The sequence below is a fragment of the Engraulis encrasicolus genome, chromosome 4, assembly GCF_034702125.1.
Source record: "Engraulis encrasicolus isolate BLACKSEA-1 chromosome 4, IST_EnEncr_1.0, whole genome shotgun sequence".
In the NCBI taxonomy this organism is placed as follows: domain Eukaryota; kingdom Metazoa; phylum Chordata; class Actinopteri; order Clupeiformes; family Engraulidae; genus Engraulis; species Engraulis encrasicolus.
Genome location: NC_085860.1, coordinates 29,667,146 through 29,679,645, shown reverse-complemented (window position 1 = coordinate 29,679,645; position 12,500 = coordinate 29,667,146). Strand labels below are relative to the sequence as shown.

Sequence of the window (12,500 nt, the reverse complement as noted above, 5' to 3'; positions counted from 1 at the left end):
CACCAGCAGTGAGACTCCGCGGAGGATTCAGAGGCACACTTAAAATTACAGCCTACCACCACTGCTGAAAGCTCTACCCGATTGCAGCCAAAGATATACAGACAATTTTATGGGGGAAGTAGAAAATGGGCTGGCAATCCATGTGAAACGAGAGGGCTGTTTATTTTTTAAGTCGAGACAAGAAAAATTGTTTGAATGAGCTATTTCCACCACCATGGCTTTTCGGGGCTGGGAAGATATTTCACATGTATATCATGTGTTTTGTACAGTGCATTCTATTCGTCTGATTTACCGCTCTTCCAGTGGTGCTTGACCTACATCTTAAGTTATACACCCAACAATAACCTTGTTTTTAAAAAAAAAGAATATATTGCGAGTCAACGTTTTATTTCTCTAATTTATGTCGCAAGTCATTGCGTTGCAGTCTTGGAGCTGGAGCAAAGTTGAGGCAGTGTTGTGCAATACACTCTCCCACTCCATGCAGAGACTCTTTGGTGAGCCATTTCCTACACAGGTTTCTGGAAATGATGATTACATAAAGGTTCAAAGAGCTTATTTCAACTTACAGTCCAAAAATAATCAAGTCTTCCATCTCTTGGCTCTCCTGAACCAAGGCTTCGCCCTTGAGCTGTTTGTTTGAATGTCGCCTGCGCTACCACTTTCATTACTTTGATCAAAATAATAACATGAGAGTTTTCGTTTCTTCAACATACAGTATATCAATTTCAATATTTGTATTTGTCGACACATGACGCTGCTCTAATTGTGGAATGTTCCAGATACTCCGTGCGGATCTAGGTATGGCATTGGGATGGGAAAAGGAAAAACAGACGGCGGACGCTGAGGCCGGGGAATGATTTGCCACGGTTCGGGGAGCCATGAGGAAGCAGCTACAGTCAGCCTGAGCACAAAGCCAGGAGCAGAGATTTATTTACTCTGAACCTCACTGCCCTTGCTCTTCCCCCTGAGTACTGGGGGAAGATGGGTAGAGAGAGATGGAGGAGAAGAGGGAGAGAGATACACAGAGAGAGAGAGAGAGAGAGAGAGAGAGAGAGAGGGGGGGGGAGATGTACAGAAAGAAAGAGAAAGAGAGAGGGGGGAGAGAGAGAGAGAGCAAGAGAGAGAGAGAGAGAGCGAGACAGACACACAGAGGAAAAGCAGGACAGACACACAGAGAGAAAGTGGCAGAAGACACAGGGGAGAGAAAGAGAAGGGGCTGGGGTGGTGTTGGGACGTGGTGGTTGTTGAAGGACCTCTTAAATGCTTTTATCGTGGCGCGCCATAAGGAATCTTAATGATTTCTAGCGGCTTCTATGCCAGCCTATCTCTTAGGAGTCTGTGGGTTGAAAGCAAGTATGTGGTACCCGTAATGTACATGGTATCTCTGTGCCCTTTGCAGAAACGTATACAGCCAGTTTGGAACTTAGCCTGGGAACCGCTTGCTGGTCGAATAAATTCATGCAGCCTACAGAGGTTTCACAGCCTTGTTAGGTATGTGTCGACAACAAAAAAGGGGTTAGCACTTTATTTTCCGATGTCTTATTTAGTGTTTCTACATGTATAAATGGGTAATAATATGTACTTACACTGAACATACCAAGCCCTAACCCTAACCCGATGGTAAAATGGAAGTAGTGTATATACAGCTACATGCTGTTACAATCTTTGCTACAATGCGAATTAATGCAACGGTGACAAGGAAATAAAGTGTAACCACAAAGGATTGAATTCCTCATCATGCACTTCTACCAACACTAGACACACTGAGCTCAACAAGCAGTTCAGCTGGTTCAGCATTGACATGCCAAGAGTCTATTCCGTCAGAGCAGGCTGTTTTGAGCGGATAGCATATTTTTCTTCCCTCTCCACCGACCGACCGACCCCCCTCATCTCCACCCCTCACCCCCCACCACTCATGGCCCCCCCTGCCTCCTCTGGTGCTGCGACTGAGGGCTGGGTGATGAGGGCTGCTCAGGTATAGGGGGAGCATTGTGCACCCTCAGGTCCAGACCTGAAAAATGTGCACACACAGACGCACACACACACACGCACGCACACACACATGCACATGCAGTATGCACATGCACATGCACGAACACACACACACACACACACACACACACACACACACACACACACACACACACACACACACACACACACAAACACACACACACGCACACACAGATTCACTTCCAACACACACACACACACACACACACACACACACAGACACACACACACACAAACACACTTTCTCTGTCTATCTGTCTGTCTGTCTGTCTGTCTCCCTCTCTCTCAGACACACACACGCAATCCCAGTCACACACACACACACACACACACACATACGCACGCACGCACGCACGCACGCACACACACACACATACACACAATGTCCACCTTCTCTACAGTAGGCCTCCTCCTACATTTCGCAGCATGGAAAGTTAGACATCAGCAGCAGAGAATCTGTCAAAGCGGGTGGGGTGGGAGTGTGGGTGCTACTCCAGAGGTACCAAGGATCAAAGTCAAAGTATGCAAATGTCCAGCAGCACATGGAGCGAGCGTTAATAGCCCAAATTTGTTTAAGTGCTCAAAAAGCACACACAGCTACCCTCACGTCTGTGGACTCGCGTAGGTTGGCCGGGGGTTGAGCTTTTTGCTGAAGTACATATGATCATGACCGTTTATTTACTTTGGAGGATACAAAGACCTTCATAGACGAGCTGAACGTTTGCATAGGTGCTCCTCAACTGTATATGCAGAGTGTGATTCATGCGTCTCTTGCGTGTGACGTGGATATTGCATGTGACTGGTGCGTGCTCCTCTGGGCTGTGGCCTTGTCTCTGTGGTTTTGCACAGATTTCGTTTCAATTTAGAAATGCTAACATTGGCGTTAAATGATCATCTTTTATTACTGCAACAGCTGACGAAACAAAATGACGCATCTTTTCTTTGTGGGATGAGAACTATATTGAGAGGATTCTGTTGTTGTCTGGAGGTCAACAGTGGAGAATACAATTCAAAAGGGCAAGAGATTACTCTGGTTGCACGAGATGAATAACTGCACTTTACCCACGAACAGAAGCCAAGAGGAGGTGAGAAAAGTCATTAATTTTAGGTGGCTGTCAAAATGATTTACCTCAAAGCTCTAGAGACTTTGTCAAGGGGAGTTTGGGGGAGAAGGGCAGAAGGTGGTGCTTCTGTTTTAAAGTGCTGCCTCTCTCCATCGAATCCCGATAGACGTGAGTCATGTGGTGCAACAGATTCATTATGTGGACTGGAAACGTAACATTTAAGCAAAGTGACCATCACATAGGGTCATATGAGCAAACTCAAAACAGAGAAAAGAGTGCCATAGATGTTTAATACCTATTAGTCAGTACTGCCAATTAGGCTTATTGTATTTTAAATCGCCTCATGAATATCTGTTATTTAATATATATATATATATATATATATATATATATATATATATATTATATATATATATATATAATTATTGCAGTCCTTTATAAACACCCATTCACTGTCTACCCCAGTGCTGGACAGTAGGCCTATATGGAACAAGCACGCTCAAAGAGTGCAGACCTCCACCAAGGCAGTTCAGATCATCAGCAAAAAAGAATCAGCTTGAGCTATGATACATACCAAGATACTGGCAAAATTACAGAATGATACATGTGTCAGCAAGTTGTTTTGCAAATCAAAGCAAAGACAGTACATAAATAAGCATAAAAACAAAAAACAAAACTCACATCCTTGGTCAAGGAAACAATGCTATAAACGTGTCACTATACAACTACACAGCAAAATAAGCTTGGTTTATTCAACACTTCCAGTGTTGAATTGACTCTGCATTTTTATGGTTTACTATAAACGGGCAAATAAGTAACAGCAAAGAAACACTTTTTCCGTGGGAGCTTGATACCATTTGTTGTGCAACAACATCCTGAGTTAGTTTGTTTAGGTAATACTAAGCCATTTGTCATTTAATGACAAGCGCTGAGCCAACAAGATCTGTTAAATGGACAGAGCGCAGCTCAGCGGGAGTCGCTCCTAATTGGCCCGTGTTTGAGCATGGAGCGCAGCCAGGTGACTTGTGTGTGTGAGGAGGAGGACAGCTGCCAAGGGCCATGCAGCTTCGCCTTACTTGCTTGCTTGCTAGCACGCTCACCAGGGCCGCTAACAGTTTTGGCTGGGCCCTGGGACAAAGTCATTTCAACGGGCTCCCACCCAACTATGTAATGAGGATCCAATTCTGGGCCCCCCCCTCTCCCCTCTGAGCCTGGGACAACTGACCCCTTTGCCCCCCCTATCGGCTTACTGACGCTCAACCAACCGTCCACTCGCCTGCTCGCCGCCTCACTACCCTACCGCCTCTATTTGTTTGTCTTCCTGCTTTTGTTTGTTCTGCAGATTTCTTGTGTAAACTTGCAGCCATGAGATCCCCCCTGCCTGTGCCACAGGGTTGCGTTCGTCCATTACTCTTGAAGGCCAGAGGGGTTTATTTGGAGTTCTACATGGAGACCCCCCCCGCGCGATACTCATAATTGTAGCTAGAGATGGGCCAAGGATAAGTTTGAGGCAAATTAAACTAAATCTCGAAGGTGATTGCATCAGGCCTTGCTTCTGTGAGGTCTTTTCTCCGTTAACATTAAGTGACATTAACCCTTTCATGCAGAGACTCTATTATAAGTCTGTTGTTACCAAAACTCTAATTTCCAAATCTTAACCAGTTATGTAAGACTCTCCGTAATGACATAGTAATGTTGTCAATTTTGTTCGATGATTCTTGATTCTTTGATTGCCGCTTCATTCTTTTTCATATATGTATTCTGTTTGCCCTATAAAAGTTCACCTTGATTTGCAAAACATAACATGATCATCCATGCGAAGATCCTGATGAAGACAGCTCTTCTTGGCTGATCCACTGACTGTATACGACTTCCTTTTCCAAAGTCTCCATACAGTGCCAAATATTGCTAGCGCAGTTTATTGAGAAAATATGTGTTGTCAGACAACTATTCCGATTCAGCACAAACATGTATGAATGAATAAATGTGTTTGTGCTCATTACGTCCGGTCTGTTTGTTCTGGGCCTGAATATGCATGTAGTGGTGAGTCATCATCATGGAGAGCTTTGCCAAGCCCTGGCAACTCTGCTTAGAGTCACACAATGCCTTCTGACAGTGTGTGGGGGGCCAGAGCATCTCACGTAACAGCTAACATCGAAAACCACCGCTACACCAACACACCAACACAAATAAACTTCCACCGATTATACCACATGACTCGTTTCCAGGTCAATGCATGTTTTTACATTTCCACGTAGACTGGTTAAGGATGTTTCATGGGTGCTTTTTTGTTGTTTTCCCTGGCTCTTAACGTTTCGTCACGTTTTACTGTATAGTACACTCCTGCTAAGCATGTTCTCCAGCAAAATATACATGCTCTTCAGCTTCCTGTGTGGTGTGGTGTGGTGTGGAGGTTTGGCTCTCTCTCACTCTCTCTCTCCCTCTGCACAGAACTAGGGCAGAGATTTATAACTCGAGGCTCGACTCAGGGCAAGATATGCTGCTGCTATTGTCCTTGTGGTTAGGAGGCCAGATTCACACCGAAATCCTTCCCTCAATTCAACACGAGGAAAGATGGGAAACGATGCGGAAGAAGGAGGCTCTCTCATGAACGTTTTTTTTTTTGGCCTGTCAAGAGCCGTGCAGTATAGGAGGAAAGCAGAGGTGGGGAAAAATGATGATCCCAAAAGCTCCTCATGAGTGTGTTTGCGTCAGGCAGGCTTCCCAATCTGAAAGTTTGAGAGCACTCCACGGCAGAGCCACTGAGAGATTTTTCAGGGCCTGGGACAAAGACATCTTCAAGATCCTCCCTTCATATAAATACAATGCAGTGGTGACTCGATTCAGGGCACCATATCTCCCTGGGCCCCGAACAACATACCTGTTTGTCCCCCCGCTGTCGACGGAACTGCTCCACGGTAACGTGGCATCCCAATCCTAATTAGAACAGGTTAGCAAGAGCGCTATCACTACGGGGACTGCCATGAGCGTCTAATCTTGTTAAAGGGATTAAAGATTTAGGCAGCACATCAGGGAACATTGGCCAAGCAAGCTGCACACTTTTTTTTCTTTTCTTAAAAAGCATACCAGCACCGAGGTACAGTAGTACACAATACACATATCCAAAATGGAGGAGACTGTTTATCACAACACAATTATGTTCCTTCCTTCTCCCTTGAAAATGTTAAATGCAATACTTTGCAAGAGACTGTCTCCTCTCTTTTTTCTTAAAAAAAAACAAAAGCACCAAGGTACTGTCATGCACAATCTGCTAAGTTGAGGAGGTTGTTTCACAACACACAATATGCTCCTTTTTTCCCTCCCAAGCTCAATTCAGTACTTTGCAACAGACTCCCTCCTTTATGAAACTGTTATGACCACACATGCAGGACGGGGCCCAATGTGTGAGTACTAGAAGTCTAGGGAACTTCATAGGCGTGATTTAATACCATGTAGAATAGCCTGTAGGGACACACAGCTGGGGATGTATCAGGAAACACAGCCCATGAAAATGTCGAGCGCAAGTTAAAGACCACATGCAACATTGTCAATGTACTCACTGGTCACTGCATTAATTAGATTTACAAGGTAAACTTGAATAAGTGGTGGTCTAAAATAGAGAAGAAAAAACAAACGTAGACCTACAGTGCACGTGCCCATTTAAAATGAATTATGTGGCAAATTTGTGGGAGCCTTGTAATTTCGGCGACACTCATTAAATTGTGGTTATCTCTACCATTACGGGGGGAAGTAAAGTAAAATGTAAAGCAGGCAGGGGCCGTTTGAGGTTTACAAGCTCAACAATGCTGTTGAAAGCATTTTTACAGCGCGCCGCCGTAAATATTAAGCGAGATAAGGTCAAGATAAGCCACGAGAGAAAGAGAGCAAGCCAGGAGATAAGAGGTTGTGAATGAGAGTGTGCTCCAAACTAATGGTTGAACATGTCCCCAAGGCAGATGGGCTGCTTGAAATGTCCAGGCTCATAGATATGATATCTGGGCACTGTGTCACTGCTGACTGGAATGGCTGACTCATTCAAGCCAAGGAGGTGGATTTGTGACTTATTCATGGCAGCCAGCGGACTGCAGGTTGACGTAGCACCATGGCAGGAAAAATACCACGACAGAAAAGCACATGTTGTTGTGGTGTTAATCAATGCCAACACACTTCTACAGTATGTGGCCCTACTCTGTTGTATTGACACTGCAAAAAAAAGGTATCCTTGCCCAAAAACTTAGTTTTGTTTTCATTGATACAGAGAGGAAACAGATAAAGCTTGAGGGATGCCAGGTAAAACTGACTAAAGAAACCAAAGCCAAGGCTACATATAGAGTAGACCATTGAAGTGCATGGGCTCCTCTCTCTCTCTCTCTCTCTCTCTCTCTCTCTCTGGCTCAACCCAGCCACTGATAGCTTGATTGACAGGTTTGCTTGGGCCAAACCTGGTCTCACTTAAGGGGCTCTGGCACAGACGGGAGTCAGGTGGTCACTGGGTCATGGTCCCAGCTCTTCCCCCAGGGGCACCAGCCGCACTGGCATGGGAGGAAGGGCTTTTAGGTTCAAAGGTCACGCAAACGCAATAAGTGATTTCTCACATATGGTACATGATTGCCATCTTCTTCTGGGAAAAACTGAGAGAGAGAGAGAGAGAGAGAGAGAGAGAGAGAGAGAGAGAGAGAGAGAGAAAGAGAGAGAGAGAGAGAAAAAGAGAGAGAGAGAAACGTAATGCTCTCTGTGCTGTGCCATGGGACACACACACACCTAATGGGCGAGTTCCTGTGGGCATTTCAAACCACACAGCAAACCCTAATCAGAGAGCCAGGACCAGCCACCAAGTCTCATTTCTGGCTGGATATGAGTCATCGTGTCAGTGGTGCTTGCGTGCGTTTTCTTTTTATGTTTCGCGGCGTTTGTGACCGCGACGCCGTTGAAACAGAGACTGATTAATGAACGGTGACAGTAGCAACTGTAGCACTTAAATCATCCGGTATCCTCTATCTAACCTCAGGTGACCAGGTCTGCTTTGAAAGTGCGCATATAGCTTTACCTTTCATGTAGCCACTGTAAATAGGAGTCGCGTTACATCAAGAGGTGCAGGAAGATTAAAAAGAGCATTGTGGTCGGGTCATTTGGGTGGTAAGAAGCCACTCATGAACAATCTGAGAAAAAAAGGCTCACGTTGCCTCTGAAGGTGATCAGGTTTCAGCTTGGTTGCAACAGAACATTTTCTGTGTGTGCGCGTGTGTTTGTGTGTGTGTGTGTGTGTGTGTGTGTGTGTGTGTGTGTGTGTGTGTGTGTGTGTGTGTGTGTGTGTGCGTGCGCTTGCGCGTGCGCGTGCGCGTGCGTGTAGTGTGTGTGTGTGTTGGGGTATGGATGGGCTGGACTCAAAGCAGGGCAATCATTCTGAGATAAGCCACTGTAATCAAGAGAGGTGAGAGGAGAGAGAGAGAGAGTTAGAGAGAGACAGTGAGTGTGTGTGAAGGAGAGATAGAAAAAGACAGAGAAAGAAAGATGGAGAAGGAAAGAGAAAGCCAGACAAAAGATAGAACGAGAGATGGAGGGCCATGGAAACGTCTTTGTAACACTGCTTTTATTCATCTCCATAGTAATTGGGCAAAAAGAATCAATGACATACTTTTCAAAGCTAAAAACATCACACTCTGGAGCGAGAAGTGCCTCATAAATTGGAACAAGGATTAACAATCAAGCAATATAATAAGACAGCTACTGTCACCAGGCAACAGTATCATCTTTATCTTCACTGATAACATTCCAGACAACAATAGATGGGAAAGTTTGTTTGAGGACGTGGCCGTAGATGGATTCATGAACTCAGGCCCAGGACAAAGTCATCTGAAATGACCCCCAACCCCCACCCCCAAATCAAATATACAGTACAATGTATCGAAAGCCCAACTTTGGGCCTCCTCTCTCCCTGGGTTTGGGACAACTGACCCATCTGATCCCCCCCTCGTGTCGACTTCCCTGTATGAACTTAAGATGTTTTGTGACTTACTGATGTTAATGGTAAACAACATGATATACATTTTACATTTACACTGTAATTGGCCCAATTTGAAATAGGCCCAATTTTGTGCAATTTGTGGCTTAACTTGTGCCCAATCGCTGGTGCTGAATTTGGTGTAATGCGTGAGTAGGCCTACATATTGTCATGTATTCACATATAGCAACAAGGAGCAATGATCAAAGTTCAAGATAACAAGATTTTACATGGAATGCTTGGATAATTGACCGTTTGCTTTTCTGAAAAATAGGTCAAACCTTTTCTCAGAAACCAGGTAAAATATTTTGGCACTTTCAGCAATATATTTGATTTACGTGGAAGTGACTGCCCGTTTTTATTTGGCAACCTCTTGTCCGAGTAAGCCAGAGTCCATTTAAGTCATGTACGCAAAATGTAACCAGATAAAGAATGGCCTGTACACCTTCCAAGCGTTTTGTTTGTGGGTCTTAAAAGTGTAATTTCGTTCTCTGTGTGAACACATATAATTTAAGTGGAAGTTGATTATAATGAAACAATTGCACTGTGATGCACGTAATGTCCAAGGTCAAACTTGGATCCCTACATGTTATAGACATGAAAACATATGCTCCACATTTTCTACAAAGGCTTCATTCCTTCATCCCTTTTTCATCACTTTTCTTCTTTACAATAACATATCGCCACCCTGAATTAAAGTGTTGCTTAGAAGAAACACAGCTCAAAAAGTAACCAGACGATCAACACTGGCCATTGGCGAGATATTGCAACACCTTACAGACTGATGCTGAAGTTAGTGGCCCTACAATACGTTGAAGAAAATATGTCTAGTATCATTTAAATGTGTTGCATTACCACTTTGTATTTCCATCAAAAAGGTTAAGCGAGTGAGTGAATCAGCAAGGTTTTTAAAGGGCCAGTGTGTCATTTTAGTAGGCCCTAGTTTTTCAAAATGTATGCTGCCCATTCACAAATCACAAATATTAGCTTTTTATGAATATTTATTACGCAAATAAACAAATAAGTAGGCTACTACTGGTCTAACTAGAATACACCAACACTGTGGTTCAAAATGTAGGCCTACATGGCGAGGATGCACCTTTTTGAGTTTGGAAAATCCATAAATGAATACCTATAATTTGATAGTGGAAATAAATATTCAAGAAAAATATTGCCATTTGTGAATGGAATGGGCAACATTATTTTCTCCTGAAAAGGGACTTTCCTCACTTTAGGGGGCGCTATAGCATGAGCTGGAACGCACTCTCCAAGACAGACAGACCGACAGGGGTCGGGGGTCCTAAAGACTTATTGTCATCATGACATGTAATGCACTAAAAAGAAAAGAGAGGGGGAAAAAAGAAAAATTGAAACTCTAAACAAACAGCAGACTAATGCAAACCAGCAATTACTTACTCACTTAGATATCTGGTTTTCATAGCATGTCTAGTCATTAGGAAACACATCCTCTGTGAAAATAAAAAGGGACATGTGGGGGTACTGAGTGGTGTAAAGGGGACCACAATTATTGGATGGGTAGCACACACCTTTCCATTTTGCCTGCACAGTGACCAGTTACGAAAACGTTTTTTTTTGCCTACTCCAGAATCTCTCTCTCTCTCTCTCTCTCTCTCTCTCTCTCTCTCTCTCTCTCTCTCTCTCTCTCTCTCTCTCAGCGAGTGGTGGGGGTTGCATGTTTAAACCAATAGGCTTGGAGCAATGTTAATGTCATTTCAGTGTGCGTAAAGCACCAGGACCACTGCTGAGTTGTGTGTGCTCATGAATTCAGTGACATATGAAGTTGTCTAATGTATTTTGGTGACCAATCGACAACTATGCTGTTCCCAGCGTTACGACGACGATATTGATATTGCTGATATTGTTCCGGGGAGACATACACGTACCGTCTTCATTTTGTGGACACGTATAATTCAAATGAGACACAAAGTGAGCTGCGTCTTCTATTGAAGGAATATTTGGCACGGGATACTTTGCACTGCCACAGAGAAGCCGAACAACAAGGTGAGTTTATTATTCCTAATATTATCATAAACTTTTGTTACTGAATTGACTTCGTTTCCTTAAACGGCCATGGCTGAAATATCACTGCTCTTTACGCGTGTGCGTTTTAAGTGATTGTGCAAGTGAAAGTCACATTCGCCTTTCAACTTTAGAACTTGCTCCAACAGTACTAAGCGCAGTGGTCGCCTTTGTGTGTGAAATACAATGTGTAGAGATAGAATATGTACGTTGTCACCCATTTTCCACGCATTTCTTTATCTTGAAAATTGGCACTGGCATATCGAGTGTAGTGGGCTTTGCCGTGCCGCTGCCCGGGGTTCCAGATGTATGGACTCAGCTGTTGCCTGTCACTTTGGTGACAACTGGTCGGTGCTGCAAGGGTGCTGGCTGACTGCCTGTCGTGTAGCCTACCAACGTCAGGTCTACAAACATATAGGTATTCTGCTGTTCATCTTCTGAAGAGTGCGCTACTTTACATTTTACTACAAATTCCGTAGCCTCTTATATATCGGAAGCCAGTTTCGCAATAATCGACACCTCTTTGATCTATTAGGGGAACGCAAATGATGATTTCAAGACATCGCAAACGCTTTGTCCAGAGGCCACTCGTCCAGTCTTCTCCTGTACATTGTGTGGATCCACGTTTTTAGGTGCCATTTAATTAATTGGGGACTTTGTAAACGTTTGCGTGAACCTATGTAACTTGGTAAAGAACTGCACTAGACATGTCTGACACCAACATAAGTCTCTGTGTGCACATTACTGATGGCCGTGTCATCGGCCCGCAATCTGTCACAACAGTCACAGCTGAGGGGACCGTAAAAAAAGAAAGCTGGTTTCTGGAAAGCTGAGCAGGTCCCAGTGAGGCAATGCATAGACTGGCCTATTTAGCCTAGCAAATGCACCACAGACCAGCCCGGGTCTCTAGAGTGTTTTCTACTGTATCCCTATAACCATACAGTGTCTTTAAGCTCATGAACATATCCATGTAAAAGTTTGAGACCTACTGATGCAGCACAGTTATTGTGTTTCCCCCTCACAGTCGAGCTGACAGAATGAGACCAAACTGAATGCTTTTATTTACAACCTCGTCTGTTTCCATTTTAGTCAGCCGAATAACTTTTCATGACTGCGAAAACTGTGCAGACTAGAGCGTTATGACAAGCAATTGTTCTGGGAAGAGGTGGAGAGGTGGGATTCTGACCGAGACTGAGATGGTGAAATCTAGAATCCAATATAGGAATGCCCTCTAGTGGACATTATATTCATGGCAGAAGTCTTGTTTTTTTTAACTTGGAAAAAACCTCCATGTGTTCTATGAAGTCACACCAAAAGGGAACACAATCTCTTTTCTCCTCATATTGTGCAAATTTACAGTCTAACCTGATAACATATCTAAT

The 12,500-nt window shown here is 44.0% G+C and overlaps 1 protein-coding gene across 1 annotated transcript in view; it reads left to right on the top strand.

The window, feature by feature from the left end:
• Positions 1-10,826: 10,826 nt before the first annotated feature.
• Positions 10,827-12,500, top strand: part of prickle1a (prickle homolog 1a) — a 33,780-nt gene continuing 32,106 nt past the window's right edge. Inside the window, exon 1 of the mRNA XM_063197117.1 lies at positions 10,827-11,100. The gene's annotated coding sequence lies outside the window, so the exon portion shown is untranslated. The remainder of the gene's footprint in view (positions 11,101-12,500) is intronic.